General features: G+C 39.4%; 1 long non-coding RNA gene across 1 annotated transcript; it reads right to left on the minus strand.

Moving 5' to 3' along the window:
- Nucleotides 1–4,368: 4,368 nt before the first annotated feature.
- Nucleotides 4,369–5,387, minus strand: LOC137853572 (uncharacterized). The gene is made up of 3 exons (XR_011094581.1): nt 5,168–5,387; nt 4,844–4,915; nt 4,369–4,765 (listed from the first exon to the last, which is right to left on the minus strand). It is a non-coding gene; the product is annotated as an uncharacterized lncRNA (long non-coding RNA).
- Between the last annotated feature and the right edge of the window lie 1,177 nt (nt 5,388–6,564).

The raw sequence follows: 6,564 nt of genomic DNA on the forward strand, positions 1-6,564 counted from the left end.
CAACACTCCTGGTTCTGTTAGTGCTTTTGGCTCTTGGATAATCCAGCTGAATAAAGTACCACAACGCTAATTATCCCTTCACTAATTCTTGCCAGGAACAAAATAACCTGCCCTGCTTTGTTATGCTGAGAGACTGGTTATTGACTGCTATGATAATGGTGATATTACTGCACATTTAGTTCATCAAAGACCTGTCCCAGTGTTTCTTAAGGAAACGCTGTGCAGTTGATCATCCAGGTAAAAAATTGTCACTAAGGATGGATGAAAATCGTGATGGAGTTGAGTTTTTCCAACAGTAACGTTCTGTACAAGAGACAGGTTTGTTTTAACATGGGGGAATAGAAGCTTATGGCTTTGTCATTTTAAGATTGTTTTGCATTGCTGAGGGCTGGATTTTAATTTTGGAAATGAATTAGGCATGAGCTCTTGCACTTTAGGAGCAACACAGCTTCCCCTGAGGCCTGAAATGCCAGCTTGTGCCAGTTTGTTCTTTTAAAATGAATGTCTGCTTTGAAAAGGGGAAACTGTAAAAAAGGCAATGTGCTTTTCCAAATTTTGGGTGTGATATAGCAGAATTTTAAAAGGAGATCTCAGCTCCACTAATACTTCCTGTGATCTTCCGCTTGAGTTTGATATTCATTAATCAAATGCTACTCTAAGTTCTCTGTGACTGTCTTAAATTTTAATATTTGATACACAAATGTATTAAATTACCTTTTATCAGGCTTGGATAGGGAAGGGAGTAACCTGAGAGCAGCAAGGCAACAGAGAAGGCTTTGCAGAAACCTCCAGCCTGAGAGAAACCTGAGCCAGAGGAGAATCCAGGTCTCCGTAGGAGACTCCATCTCTGCCACTGATTTCTTGCAATTTTTTGCTGCTGAAAAAAAAAAATAAATCCATTTCTAAAACCTAATAGCAGATTAGCAGTTGATGTTTTCATATTGTTGCTTTTCAAGGTTTGTTTTAAATACTTTTTGCAGCTTCTGGCATTGCAAATGTCTCAGTGTTACTTCACCATGTGAGCTACAGCCTTAAATCAGCTGCAATACGTATGTACATAGTCGAGCCTCTGCTCTCAAGGTAACTGGAAGCACGGGGACAGCTAGCATCAGTCAGTGCTCCAGATATAAGATACCAAATCTAATTACCTTTTATCTAATGAATGTTTTACTCTTTTATCTTGAGGAACACAGATATAGTGGAGAGACTTGTGAGAGAAATGACATGGTGAAAAAAGCCACCTTGGGTGCAGGGTGTTGAATATGGGTCAGTTAAGGATACAGTGGATTTTGCTCAAAGTGCTTTTGCAAATGTTGATGAGGTTTCAGAACATGACCTGTGAAGTTTCTTGACTACTAAATATCGAACGTTGCCATTATAACATGTCTCTGATTAAAGAAATGTACAGGCTAATAATAAATCATTAGCAGGCCGTGGCATAACACATCTCCTCCCTTGGCCATTTGCTTCCTATTTAACTGATCTTGGACCTGTCATTAGTTGATACTTGTGAATATGGAAAACTTACTCTGTGGGACAGTATGGTGCGTTTCAATATCCTTGTACACCTAAATCAGCCTGCAAAATCCATCCTGCTTGGTTCTGGGCCGCTGAAGATTTTTTCTCATTCATCAGAGTAACAGAATGAAAAACAAAACAAAACAACTAAACCTTTAGCTGACTGAAAACATGTAAAATTTACCTTCTAAAATATTCAGTAAAGGAAGTGGTTAAACAGTAATGATCATGATTTCATGAATTCTTGCTTCCGTATTTTCTCTAGAAGCTAAAACCTCAGTCAGTATTCATAAGGAATTGGCTTTATAGGTCAACCAACCTAATAAAAGAATATCCTTAATCTAGCTCATGTGCTGCTTCACTCAGCTCCTTATGAGATATGGAGGGATTATTGTCCTGAGCTACTCTGCCTTGAACTTTTTCAATGACTCTCATGTGTTAAGAAAGTGAGAAGCACATCTGGAAGAGTGAATTATGTAAAGCGCTCTGCAGGATGAGTTTTCTGGGCAATACTTTGAGTAGATTTCTAAATTATGTTTTTCCCTGACATATTCATGGCGTTTGAGACAAAGTTTGGTTCTGCATGGGCCTGTGTGGTTTCTGGCTGGCTACACATAATATAAAATTCACCAGTTGCTGGTTGTCAGTTGAAAATGAAAATCAGTGCTGCTCTGTTGTACCTGCCAACCTTTTAATTCTCATTTGTTTTAAAAGGCTCAGACTGAGCGCAATGGTTTACAGCATGAAGGTTTTTATAAGTATAACATTCCCCTCCATGGAAGCTGTTTTCTTTCTGAGCTAGTCAAAACTAAGTATCAGAAACACAGTCACTGAAAGCAGAAGTTTAATTCATCTGCATGCAAATTGCCACGGTAAACCATGCTTGAGTTGCACAGGGAAGATTGGAAGTGACACAGCCTCCGAGCAAAACCGAAGAGTTCGGCCTATTTCTGCATAACAAGTGCCGTGTGTGACTGAAAGCGATGAATTTTCCATCACTTTCTCACAGGCTGATGAGTATCTTGTTTCCTTGGCATTTCTGTTTCTTTCCAGTCTCAGAATTGGAGAGTTGAATTCCTCACCTTTCAACTCCTGCCCTATAAACCAGCCTCAGTAAACATCTCGGGTAAAATGGCACACTCCGCAGGCTTGTCAGTGCAACTGGAGGAAATGTTGAAATCTAAACGATTTCCATTACACATTTCTGTTGTTTTGTGATAACTTTACTGCGTATCAGATCTCAGGATATTGTATTTTAATATAAAGGTCAAATCAGTAGAATTTATTCCCACCAGTCGTTCTCTCACCCATTGTTTTTTTTCTTAGTTTTGTTTTGTTTTTGAGGGGTGGAGGTGTTTGCTTCTAATAGAGCAAGCCTTGAAAATGACAGAGGAACCTGTTCATGAAGGATTTTTTTGCCTTTTTACTAAACTTCAGATATAGCCAATTGTGCTAATGAAGTTAATCTGTTCCCATGGCTTTGCTGAGCCTGATGCAAGAGCAAGGGATATCCCTTCAGTCCTGTATCCTGTGCCTTAGCCTTGGACTTGTGGGAATGCCTGACCACAGACGAGGATGACTGGGAGGGTTCCTGCCCCCAGCTGCAGGTCCACCCTCCTCTGGATTGTCCTTGCTGCACAGAGGTTCAGCAGCTGAGCAGCAAAAGCTGCCCGTAAAAGACAGCCAGCCTTACTAAAATATACCAGCACACACCACACCATGAGCTCCAGCAGTGACAAAGCAGCGGAAAAAAAACCCTCTGGTATCAAATGTAGAACTTTTTTTTTAGAGGGAAGAGTGGGATAAAACATTGCCAGACAAAATCCAGGCAGGCATCCATAAGTGAGTTGTCCCCAGTACTCCTCAGAGCATCTCTGGAAAAGAGGTGAAACAAATACGGGAATAACTGAACGCAGAACGGGCTAAGAGGTACCCTCTCTATTTGTGGGGAGAACTGAGGAAGGATTAGGTGGGTTATGAATTTACATTTCCCATTCAGCATCTGCAAAGAGCTTTGTGCCTTAAGTAACTCCTCTATACACCATTTATTTATTTTAATACAAATCATAGAATATCCCTCTGGACCATAGGCAGGCATTGACAGACTGGTACAGGAGATTCCTCTTAGGTGGATGTCTGCTTCCCTGCACAGCTCTGGGAAGTGTAGTAATGGTTTGGCAATGATTAGAGGCTCTCTCTATAGGATTTTCGCTTTGCTTTCAGTGCAGATATAGCAAAGCATGACTCCCAGATTGAAGATAAAAGGGATAATCACCAAGGATTTGAGTCAATACTCAGTAAATTGAATTTATACTTGTGTTTCAGTCTAAACTGAATGTATTTAACTTCTTTTCAGAATAATATTCTCACTAAAGAGAAAATATATAGCTCTGCTGTTCCTTGTTCAAGTTCAGTTACCTTGTTCAAGTTCAGTTAACTTTTTAAATTAGGTGTTTTTTTTTTTTTTTTTTTTTTTTTTTTCTTTTCAGCTGGTGCCAATGCCTATAACACTGTCTAGGGGAGACTAGTCCAATAAGCCTTGGGGAAGGAACAGCTATTTCCACCATCAGTTCTGATGTTTCACCGTAAGGCAGAAGACGCCCACACCACATCTTTGCTCGGAGAGCAAAGGCTTTCTCGTGATTTCATGAGTAAGGGGAGCATAACAAAGGAAGCCATTGCAGTCAGCTATTTCTGCCTGGGTAACACACACAGGAGGCTCCATTTCCACCCTCTCTGGCTTTTGGCAGGTTGCCTCTTTTTGCTGTTTCTAGTTTGTACCTGATGGTATCCATGTTGGCAAGGTAGGGGTAAGGATGAGAAAGAGGAAACTGGTGGCTGAGATCTGGAGGGAATCTTTAGGAGAGGGGCACACCCATGAAAATGGGACATCAACTCAATTGGTTTCCACTTGTTGAAAAATAGAGTTGTTTGCTATAGTACTTTTATGAAAGCAAGCAAAAGGTGCTTCTTCTTTTGTGGCATCATTTCTTGTATTTTCTTGGCAATCTATGAGCGATCATGACCGTGGGCTAGTCATACTGCTGATAATTGTAGAATAAAATCATGGACCCCCAATATAACTACTTGTTTTCAACACTCGCGGGTTGAGGTTGAAGTGTAGGCAGCAGATCGATGTTGTTGATGTATCTGGTGTCTTGTCTGATGTGGTGGCAATTCTGTACATGCCTCCAGAAGAGGCAGCAGAGCTATGATGCATCCACCTTAGTCCTGTGTTCTGGCAGCTCTAATTGGGAATCAAGTCTTGTTTTGTGAGGTGCTGCACAAATATCAAATAAAAGATAGTTTGCCAGTAGGAACCTACCTGTAGCTCATAGGAGATGATAAAAGGTCATGTCCTGTAAGTGGTATGGCAGCGTTCATGCCTCCAGATGAGCTGGCAAGGACACAGCAGCCATGAAAGAGAGAGCTGAGTCTTGTGCACCACACAGCTTCCAACAATCCCCCACGTTCAAAACCCTAGTGACCTAGCTAGCTTTACACTTAAGCGGTGAGAGATCATTTCTAGCATCCCCCCCCCGCCCCCAACATTGCTAAAAGAGTGAGATTTTCTAGTTGCTGCCACAAAAATAAAGAATTTTGGGATCCCCGTCTACATCCTTGTTCTTTTGCTAACCATTTAAAATACCTGTTCAGGGAAACAGCTTGCTGCTCTTTCATCTTTCTACAAAGATGGGTTCTAACGCGATGTTATAAGGAGCCTATGCTAAGTTCTTTGACAAAAAGACATGAAGACTCTGAAATGAAATCTTATTTACTGTGGTGTTATTAAAGCACTAAATAAACAGCCAAGCTCAGAAGGGCTGGTAGGATGTGGGCGGGTGAATAAATGAGCTTTGATGCTGATGTCAGTCAATGCTAATTCCTATCCTTTGAAGAAAATGTGATAAACACAGCTGCCAGGAATGTGATCTGAAATTGCTCTAATTAAATTAAATTTTCACTGGAATGAAAGTAGCTAAGCACCTTGCTTTGTTTCCTTTCTAACTAGACTAATTCAGATAATAATTAGTTTTGGATTCTTTCATCAGTAGGTAGGAGAGTAGGGTTTTCTTAAACCCTGCAAGAAACTATTGTATGAAATTCTGTATTCGTATTCCTTTTGTTGTATTTTCCACCTAAAATTTGTATCTCACCTTAGAATCTTTGGTTTTCAAGGGGGAGTTATCTGTATTGCCTGATAAACACTTACTTCATAGAAACATGGTCAGACTTTTTAATATCCATGTGTTTTTCTCCTAAGTTTATGCATTTAATAGTAAAGAGGGATCGAGGGTACTTTCAATGGTTATGAACTATTTAACTACTGATAGTGGATGGGGTTTGAAGATAAGAACCAAATGTCAGTATTGAGAAAAATATCAAGGGAGGAATTATAAGAAAATAAAGACAGACGATCTCTGGATAATCCCTCATTTTTTGTCTCCCTGTTTCAAAAAAGCAGCTCACTCCCTTTTGCAGATGCATTAAATGATCAGTCAGTCCAAGCTTTGCAATTTTACTTTGTGAGTAAATTTTTTACTGGATTTTGATGGATGGCTACTCCTTTTTGGGTGGGATCTGAAAATGAAGTAGGGTTATCTCAGTTCTCTTTTCTTTTCCTGCAAAAGTTCTCTTTTGCAACCGTTGTTTGATGAAGTGATTTAATTAGTTACCAAGAACAGAATAACCAGAAATAAATAACTGCTATATAGATACATATACACATAGACATGATTTGTGTTACTGATTTTAAATTATATAAAAGTTGTGTTCGAATGTAATGTTATAAAATAAATATATGAACAGATATATCTATAAATTTTTTATATATGCATAGGTTATTAATTGATAATGATACTTTCTATCAGAGCCATCTTTCAGTTTCCAAAATACGTTAGTTATGGCAAATTGATTTGACGAGGAATCCTAGTCATTTCTTTTCTAAGTTTGAACACTAGATGGCACTGGAAGACAGGAGCTGAGAAGTGTAAATTTTATTTAAATTTCTCGAGGTTCCTATACTTCAATGGAGGCTCACTGAGG

The sequence above is a fragment of the Anas acuta genome, chromosome 3, assembly GCF_963932015.1.
Source record: "Anas acuta chromosome 3, bAnaAcu1.1, whole genome shotgun sequence".
NCBI lineage: Eukaryota > Metazoa > Chordata > Aves > Anseriformes > Anatidae > Anas > Anas acuta.